At 43.6% G+C, this 9871-nt stretch overlaps 1 long non-coding RNA gene across 1 annotated transcript; it reads right to left on the reverse strand.

The window, feature by feature from the left end:
* Positions 1 to 2367: 2367 nt before the first annotated feature.
* LOC122865828 lies at positions 2368 to 6748 on the reverse strand. Its single transcript, XR_006375550.1, has 2 exons — positions 6564 to 6748; positions 2368 to 4766 (listed from the first exon to the last, which is right to left on the reverse strand). It is a non-coding gene; the product is annotated as an uncharacterized LOC122865828 (long non-coding RNA).
* Between the last annotated feature and the right edge of the window lie 3123 nt (positions 6749 to 9871).

A 9871-nucleotide genomic window follows, 5' to 3' on the forward strand; every position in this document is an offset into this window, starting at 1 on the left:
GTTCAGGGGAGAAATGATCAATATTTGATTCAGTTATTTACGTTGAGCTAAAATTAGCTAACTTTACTATAGTGGGTCAAAGTAGTTGGTGTTGTACGTTTCTGCAAACCACAAATACGTGAGAGTCAAACATACGTTTCATATCAACATTTGTAGATACGTGTATATCAACGTTAAAGTCTTATAACTGCTCGTGGCTTTTGAGGTGCTTTTGGCGTTTTGAGGCAATAAATGAGGGTAGGCTATAATAACCATTTTAGCAGATCACAAACGCTGATTCATGCCTCTAATTCGTTCTGCTGCCTAGGGAGGTAAGAGGATTACTAGCAGCATCTACGCAGGGCTGCAGTGGGTGTGCAGCGCCTCAGTCTGCATCTACTGCTCCATCTACTTAACTGCTCATCTGGAAAAGGAAACCAGTTATTCAGAGCCATCGTGGTGACTCATGCTGCCACAGTGCGAGTGGGAGTCAGGTACAGTGAGGTGGCCAAAGGTTTGTTGGGCTCATACTGCCATGTTTCACATGGCGCCACCGTGTGGTTAGTATGTGAACGTGGATCAATGTGTAGCCTCATCAAATGTGATGAGAATCGATTTGTATGTAATTCATTTGATCGATGTTAAAGGTTGAAATTCTACTAACAGGTGTTGTGTGTGTGAATCACAGCCTGATGGATCTTCTTCCTCTATTGTTGTCCAGAACAAAACGCATCAGTGAGCCGCTCTGTTGCACTGGGTGACATGTTCCTTCATCACCATGAACACACACACTGTAGTTTATTCTGACTCACACACACACACCGTCCTGCTGAGGATTCGCTGCTTTTCTTTGTTTTATATCATTGCAAACTGAATAATAATAATAATAATAATAATAATAATAAAAGGCAGACGGAGAGGAAGATCCAAGAGATCAGCAGGTTCCTACGTACCTTCTGCCATGGCCACCAGAACTCTTGGAACCAGTTCCTGGGTTGGGCGCCCAGAACTCCCTCCGTCAAACTACCACTGGACACACTCCCTTCCAGTGCATACTCGGCTACCAACCCCCTCTCTTCCTGTGGTCATGAGAACCATCGGCGGTACCTGCAGTAGACTACTGGTTCAGAGAGAGCGAGAGGGTCTGGGACGCAGCTCACCATCAGCTGCAACGAGCTCTTCGCAGACGCAGAATGACGGCCGACCTGAGACGATCCACTGCCCCAGTCTATCAACCTGGTCAGAAGGTCTGGCTGTCGACCCGGGACATCAGAATGCGTCTGCCCTGCAAGAAGCTCAGTCCCAGATTCATTGGTCCCTTCACCATCACTAAGCAGATCAACCCGGCTCCAGCTCAGCTCCAATTACCACCTCAGTACAGAATTCACCCAACTTTCCATGTGTCCCTCCTCAAACCTCACCGCCCTTCTGTTTCTGTTTCCACAGAGCCTGGCGCAGTAGCTGAACCCCCCCTCCTCTCATCCTGAAGGACGGAGCGGCGTACCAGGTCAACGAGATCCTGGACTCCCGGCGCCGTGGTGGTCTACTGGAATACCTGGTGGACTGGGAGGGCTACAGTCCCGAGGAGCGCTCATGGGTACCTCGGCATGACATCCTTGACCCCTCTCTGCTCGAGGGGGGGACTGTCACAGACCCGCCAGGCTCCACCATCAGCCAGTCACAGCGCACTCCCTCACCAGAATACTAATCACACACACCTGCTCCCCATCAGCACCTCATCACTACTAGGATAAAAGCAAACCACTCGCCTCAGCCAGATGTCCGGTTTTCATTGAAACGTAAGGACTCTGTGGACTTTGCAAGACTTCCCCATTCTACTCCAGCATGTTCTCCCCAGCAAAATGTCCTTAAAGTATCAAAATTAAAAGTACTCAGTATGCAGAATGGCCCCTTTCAGAGTGTTAAGTTATGGAGCCTTCAAGGTCCTGGGTATGAGCCCGTTCTGTAAAGGAGAGGAGTTTAAGACAGTGCATGAATTCATTGTTTTTGCATCCTTATCGCTCGATATTTCCGTTTACAAATACTGTTCTAAATATGCACATTTGGGGCAGATTGTAGCCTAAAGGAGTCGATAGTTTTCTGACTTCGAAATAGAGCTAAAACGATAAGTCAATAAATCAATCGAAAGAAACAATAATCCACAAATGTTTTGATTGTTTATTATTGTTCATTTTTCAAGCACAAAATGCCAAAAATAGCTTCTCAAGTGTGCTCATCTGATGCTTTTCTTTGTCTCATGTGACAGTAAACTGAAGATCTGTGGATTTCGGACAATACGAAGACATTATCTCAGGCTCCAGGAAATTGTGATTGTGGGCATTTGTCAGTATTTTCTTACATTTTATAGATCGAATTATTAATCAAGAAAATAATCAAGAGATTTATTGATGAGTTTATTTACAGAGAGCAACGAGCTGGATCCTAAAATGAATAAAGCCAATGCTTACACAGCGATTTGATTCTTTAGTTCTTGATGATCACACAGTGTACATACATTTCAGTGATTCCATGTTTTGATAAATCATCTGTGCTGTCAAAAGGGATGAAAAAGAGTTTTTTGGTTTAACTGCTGGAGTCAAGAGAGTTGGAATGACTGCATTAATTCACTTAATTAGCCCAGGCATGTGGACCATTTGTTGTCCACATAAATAGAAAATGTATTTCAATTAAAGATTGTTGCAGTTCATCATCTCTTTCTATATTGACAGCCATGAATGCACCTGCTTTGTGCTTGAGGAGCATCTTCATTTCACAAAAGTACATTTATTTTCATACAGGAGTCAGTTCATGATGGTTTGCAGATGATAAAATAAAATTCAATTTCAATCCATGTGAGTGGGAACATAAATCCTCCAGAATCTCCCAAAGGAAACACAGAGAGCTCAAAAGTTTTAGCATCTTCTCAAACAAAGCCTCACCTTCAGGTAGAAGAACCTGAACTAACACTCACTCCTGCTTGTAACAGTAAACACACGGTACTTACCAGAAAGTAATTGGTGACGGTCCTCATGCGCATTATGCGCCAGAATAATCCAGATGACCACCATGTTACCGACCACAGACACCGCAACGATGCTGCAACACGCGACAGCCCAGAGTGTGATCTGCCACACCGCTGGATGAACTGGTTGAAGCCGCCGCTGCAGTTAACGGAGGCGGAGTTATTAACTGTTATAACCAATTAGAGAGAAGTTATAGTTGACCGTCCACTAAGCCCGCTCCCCTTAGTTAGCTGCTGCTACACCGGTCAAACTTAGTTAGCTGCTGTTCCTACACTTGTCAAACTTTCCCTTCTTGCACATATATGCAGTTTAAAATAGTAACTGTGGCAGATTTACCATCAAATCGTTATTTTTTAAACAATGGGTCCTTTATTTGAGACAGAAGTAAACTAAATCAGCACTTGCTAGTTAGAAATAACACCTGGCGCTGGCAGATTTGATCAGTTTTAGTGAGCTAGCTCATTAAGCTAACGTTAGGTTCATGAGTTGAAAACAGCATCTCCAGCTGACTTTTTATGTTTCAAGCTGACTCATTTTAAAACCATAATCCTGTGAAATGGGTCTTAAATGCGCTGTTGATAGCGACATACATGATATCGTGCTAAAAGACGGAGGCTAAAGCTAACAGATCCCAGGCAAACAGTGAGCAACCTCACCAGTGGATAAACCAAGACATGGAAAAAATAAACATGGTTCTTGTATAGCCAGGCATGCTAACGTTAGCAGTTTTAGAGCAAATTAACAATGTTTAATCCGTTCTTTACACGTTTGGAAAGGCTAAAAACTCTTTAAATGCAGAGTATCTCTATCACTACAGTCCCATGCACACCACTTCATGTAGAGTCCAAAGCTTGACAGACCGTCACAGTTACGGTTGCTAAGATGTGACTGTTCGGGGGAGAGGTTCAGCTAATGATCAGCTGTTGATAAAAACACTGATTAACACTTTAGAGTGTTTTTTACATCTGCTAACAGCTACATTATATGGTGTTGTAAATCATGAATTAAATGTGTACATACTGCTTCTAAAGTGTCTAGAGTAAAGTGTTATCCACAAGGTAACAAATACGTAAAAGCTGAACAGAGACTTTCCTCCACAGTCATCATTGCAGAGGAAACTGGCTCATGGTCTCGTGTTTACCGATTTCATACTTCAACATTTGATGCATTCAGATAAATCATGTCAATTTAAACCCCTAATGGCCAAATCCAGATTAGCTAACATGCATCTCAAGCTCAACGGTTCAGCTCTGCTTGTCTTGCTGTGAATTAAGGGCTCAATAATTTAAGGTCATGCTGTAACTAACGGCTTTATTAATCGTTGATAAAAAATATACTTTATAGATCAGCTAAGCCACATTAAATTAGACTAAGGTCTTCCTGATGAACTTATGAGCTAGCTAAAAAAACACAGTATCCTGGTTTTCATCCAAATGTAGAAGACAGAGCAGCAGCAGAGAGTCCAGATACACCGACGATACTCTGCCACATCCAGAGGAACACACAGGGACGATGGTGGACTTGCCTTTGTGTCTGACAGTGGAGCTGATCTCAGAGCAGTTCAGACTGCAGCACTGACAGTCATCTCCACTTGTTGTGATTCCTCCGTCAGCTCTCCTCTCCACTCCACCTCCCGGTAACATGGCCCAGTCAGAGCCTCTCCACACACCAGCTGCTGCTGCTGCTGCTGCTTCAACCTCTGGATCATCAGGACACAGCTGGTCCTCTCAACGCAACCACACTGACAGAGATCACGGCTTACAGCTGATGAGAGAAGAAGACAGACAGCAGAAGTCATAAATCAGTGTTTACAGAGACTCCCTCTATCAGCTGTCAGTCAGTGATGCAGCACATCCAGTATAAAGACCAGCAGGGACTTCAGACCAGAAGTGGAGCGCAGCCAGCTTCCTTTCAGCGCTCATGTTAACGTGTTGGAGTGAACACACTGAGCTGGAAGCTCACACACCTGCAGAGACTTTGGGCATCGAGTCTGTTTACTCTGCAGATTTCACTCAAGCACACAGTGGAAATAAAGTGCTGAGAGTCCCTGAACGCATCATGACCGCAGAAACAGACACATATTCACTGCTCACTTTAATGATGGATTTACTGCTGTTAGGGCTCAGAGCTGCGAAAAACCAGCGTCTCAGTCACGTCTGAATATTTCATCTACTTTTGAAATACTACATGACAAAAATGGAAATATGGAGTCTGTGATAAAAACATTTGGACAAAACAAAAGACAAATGGACAGATATATATATATATATATATATATGATGTTAAAGGTCCTACATGTTAAATCAAAGACTGACAGCAAGACATCAGCTGTGATTACTGGACTTCAGCAGAGGTTCTGAGGCCTGTACTACGAAGCAAGTTCAACACACCACGGATCTCTTTCAGTTATCTGGCCTCACTAACCCTAACAACCGCAGTCAGGCTAAGCAGTCACACACCACTGATTATCAACTTGGTAAGTCAACCCAGGTTTTCCCAATCCAGCCATGAGCACGTTCACATACAAGGGGCGGTGGTGACTGTGTGAATGTGCGAGTTAATAGGTTCATAATATCTCTGCCCCATCATTAGGGCAGAGATCTGACTAGAATTACATTTGTGTATTCAATTAAATTAACATGTTGCTCAGATGTATTCTTATGGCGAGTATGATCATTTTATTCTTTGAGCTGCAACCCGAGCGATGTGAAACAGACTTGGGAGCAAATAAAAGATCAATATAAAAACATAAATCAAAGCTGTAAGTGGGCTTACTTTCATATCTTATTAGTCCAAAAAGTACAAGGCTTCAGTGCTTCAATCAGTCTCTGTTGTAGGATGATATCGGGATACTAAAGCACAAAGATTTTCTGTCTCTGAACACTCTCTGAGAGACCCTCTGATGATCTGCACACCGAGCTCCACAGGATCTTCTACGAATGGTGACGCCATTTTCCAAGAGAACTGATTGGTTAATAGGCGGTGCTTTTATACGCGTTGATCTGTTATCTCAAACATAACATAAATTACCATGGCGGTAAGAAGTGAACCGCCGTCGTAACCCTGAAAACCCAGGGTTAAACCTGAAGTTACCTCGCTAAGCCCAAATCCTGCTTCGTAGTACAGGCCTCTGGTCTGCCGAAAGACCACAGGGTTACTAAATGTAATGATGGTTCTTTGAAATAAGAGCCAGTGATCTGCAGGCTTCAGTCAGACTGATCTCAGAGTCTGTCTCTGTACATGATGTAATGCTGCCAGCTGGAATCCAGCTTTATTTCCTGTAGACATGAACACAGCAACAACAGTCGTCTTCACATCGACTCAGACACATGATCACAACGAGCTTCGGGCTCATCTGATTGGCTGACTGTTCTCTCTCTCTCTGTCCCTCTGTCCAATCCTGAAGCCCGTCACCATCCTCCTCTCACAGCTTCACTGAGGAAAGCAGCCACTGAGAAGGTCGGAGGTTTACAGGAAATACTGGATCTTTGCTTTGATACTAACTGTGTTTAGTTCAATACTGCTGAAACCAGCATGGACTGACTCCAGCCCTCTACTGACCTCAGAGTCTCCAGAGTCTTCAGTCTGCAGTGTGGACTCTCCACAAGATCAGACAGCAGCTTCACTCCTGAATCCTGCAGGTTGTTTCCACACAGCTGCAGCTCTCTCAGATGGGAGGGGTTGGACTTCAGAGCTGAGGCCAGAGAAGCACAGCTGGTCTCTGACAAACTGCAGCAACTCAATCTGAATAAAGAATAAATGATGCAGATAAGAATCCATTTATGATCCAATCAGATGTGTTCAGGTTTGAAATGTGTAGCTCAACATCACTCTGTCCTAATCAATGAGCTTTTCCCTAAAATGAGTAGAGAGACTTTGTCTTTGTGTTATTGTGGATCATCATCATGTCAGCCTTCTGCAGACATCATCCAAATGTCAGCACAACATTCATACACCTATTCATGTTAACACAGATCAATAAATGCTGCTGATCTCAGTCAAGTCTGGAATTACAGGAGAAAAACTATATTGATCCTTTAAACAGCTGTACTGGAAATATGCTTTGATCTCACTGTGTTCCTCCATGTGTGTGTGTGTGTGTGTGCTCTGAAGGATCAATATCAATTATCAGACATTATTTGTGAAAACACTGAAATCAAAAGAAACCAGAGAAATATTTCTACTTCAGCAAGTAAACTTGAACAACTGAAACTAAACATTAGTTCAGAGGATCTTCTGTATACAGATGTGACCATTTAGCAAAAATGATAAACATTCATTTACTTTAACAGCTAACAGCCGACATTTTCTACAGTTTCTTTAAGAAACACACGTCTTTAGTGACTGCAGACTAAAATTAGTACATGAAACATGAAAATGTGCACAAAAGGAAATTTACAACTTTATGGATGTAAGTTATGTATGAACATCAATTCAATTCAATTGTTAATTAAACATATCAGATCTACAATAGTAACAGAGAGTCAGTGAACTGACCTCAGAGTCTCCAGTCTGCAGTGTGGACTCTCCAGTCCAGCAGACAGCAGCTTCACTCCTGAATCCTGCAGCTTGTTGAAACTCAGCTGCAGCTCTCTCAGATGGGAGGGGTTGGACTTCAGAGCTGAGGCCAGAGAAGCACAGCTGGTCTCTGACAAACTGCAGCCCCTCAATCTGAATAAAGAATAAATGATGCAGATAAGAATCCATTTATGATCCAATCAGATGTGTTCAGGTTTGAAATGTGTAGCTCAACATCACTCTGTCCTAATCAATGAGGTTTTCCCTAAAATGAGTAGAGTGACTTTGTCTTTGTGTTATTGTGGATCATCATCATGTCAGCTTTCTGCAGACATCATCCAAATGTAAGCACAACATTCATACACCTATTCATGTTAACACAGATCAATAACATGCTGCTGATCTCAGTCAAGTCTGGAACTAAAGGAGAAAAACTACAGTGATCCTTTAAACAGCTGCACTGGAAATATGCTGTGATCTGTGTGTGTGTGTGTGTGTGTGTGTGTGTGTGTGTGGGTGGGGTGGGGGTGGGGGTGGGGGTGGGGTGGGGGTTAAACCAGCTGGCTCCTTCTTGTTGGAACTCCCTGAGTTTTTTATCCAGTCTTGTTATAAATTATGATAGTGAGAGTGTGTGTGAGTGTGTGTGTGTGTGTGTGTATGTGCTCTGAAGGATCAATATCAATGATCAGACATTATTTGTGAAAACACATTGAAATCAACAGAAACCAAAGAAATATTTCTACTTCAGCAAGTAAACTTGATCAACTGAAACTAAACATTAGTTCAGAGGATCTTCTGTATACAGATGTGACCATTTAGCAAAAATGATAAACATTCATTTACTTTAACAGCTAACAGCCGACATTTTCTACAGTTTCTTTAAGAAACACACGTCTTTAGTGACTGCAGACTAAATTTAGTACAAGAAACATGAAAATGTGAACAAAAGAACATTTACAACTTTATGGATGTAAGTTATGTATGAACATTAATTCAATTCAGTTGTTAATTAAACATATCAGATCTACAATAGTAACAGAGAGTCAGTGAACTGACCTCAGAGTCTCCAGTCTGCAGTGTGGACTCTCCAGTCTAGCAGACAGCAGCTTCACTCCTGAATCCTGCAGCTTGTTGTTACTCAGCTCCAGCTCTCTCAGATGGGAGGGGTTGGACTTCAGAGCTGAGACCAGAGAAGCACAGCTGGTCTCTGACAAACTGCACCACCTCAATCTGAATAAAGAATAAATGATGCAGATAAGAATCCATTTATGATCCAATCAGATGTGTTCAGGTTTGAAATGTGTAGCTCAACATCACTCTGTCCTAATCAATGAGCTTTTCCCTAAAATGAGTAGAGTGACTTTGTCGTTGTCTTATTGTGGATCATCATCATGTCAGCCTTCTGCAGACATCATCCAAATGTCAGCACAACATTCATACACCTATTCATGTCAACACAGATCAATAACATGCTGCTGAGGATGAATCATTGTCTCCACACTGCGCATGTGTCGGCGTTTTTGTGTACCCGGCAGAAGCATCGCTAGAAGCTTCGTCTTAAACCATCATAATTTGATATTTTATCGAGTTTTTAAGCCAATTTTTCTACGCTACACTGCTTTACCTATATGTTTTAACTTGGAAAAAGTTTTCAGTCATCGGACGTGTGGAGCAAAAGTGATTTTAAGCTGGCTGCAACTCGACGTGGTTTACCGGACTGCCTCCACTGCTGCTAGCTTAGCTGGGTCTGTTTTTAGCCCGGCGACTAGGCTAGCCGGTCGCTTTTATTAAGGATTTTAAGCTTGTAGCACTTTTATGGACTTAAATGTGGACTTTAAGCTTCGAAGCACTCTCACGGACTAAATGACAGCCTGATGGCTGAGTGTGGATCCTCTGCTAAGGAGGACGCCGCCCCCTCGCCGCTGCAGTCCCCGGCCACCGCTATCCCAGGGACGGCTGATGGGACTCGGCGGTCTCCACGATCACCGACTCTGCCTCCTCTCATCACCCCAACCATGCTGATCGTTGGAGACTCCATAGTGAGGAATATCCGCTGCTTTCCCGGAGCTACGACCCCCGACATCCTCGAAACGCTCCCCGGACTTCTGGCTGCACTCCCGACGACTATCACGAAAATCACAGTCCACGTCGGCACCGATGACACCGCCCGTCCGCAGTCTGAGCTGACGAAAGCAGACTTCATCCGCCTCTTCGACCTGCTCAACAGCACCGGAAAGCATGTTTTCATTCCGGGTCCAGTTCCTACACTGGGTCGGGGAACTGGCCGTTTTAGCAGGACCCTCAGCCTTCACACCTGGCTCCGGTCTGTCTGCAGCACCCATGACGTTGGT

This window comes from Siniperca chuatsi, linkage group LG18 (genome assembly GCF_020085105.1).
Source record: "Siniperca chuatsi isolate FFG_IHB_CAS linkage group LG18, ASM2008510v1, whole genome shotgun sequence".
Lineage (NCBI taxonomy): Eukaryota > Metazoa > Chordata > Actinopteri > Centrarchiformes > Sinipercidae > Siniperca > Siniperca chuatsi.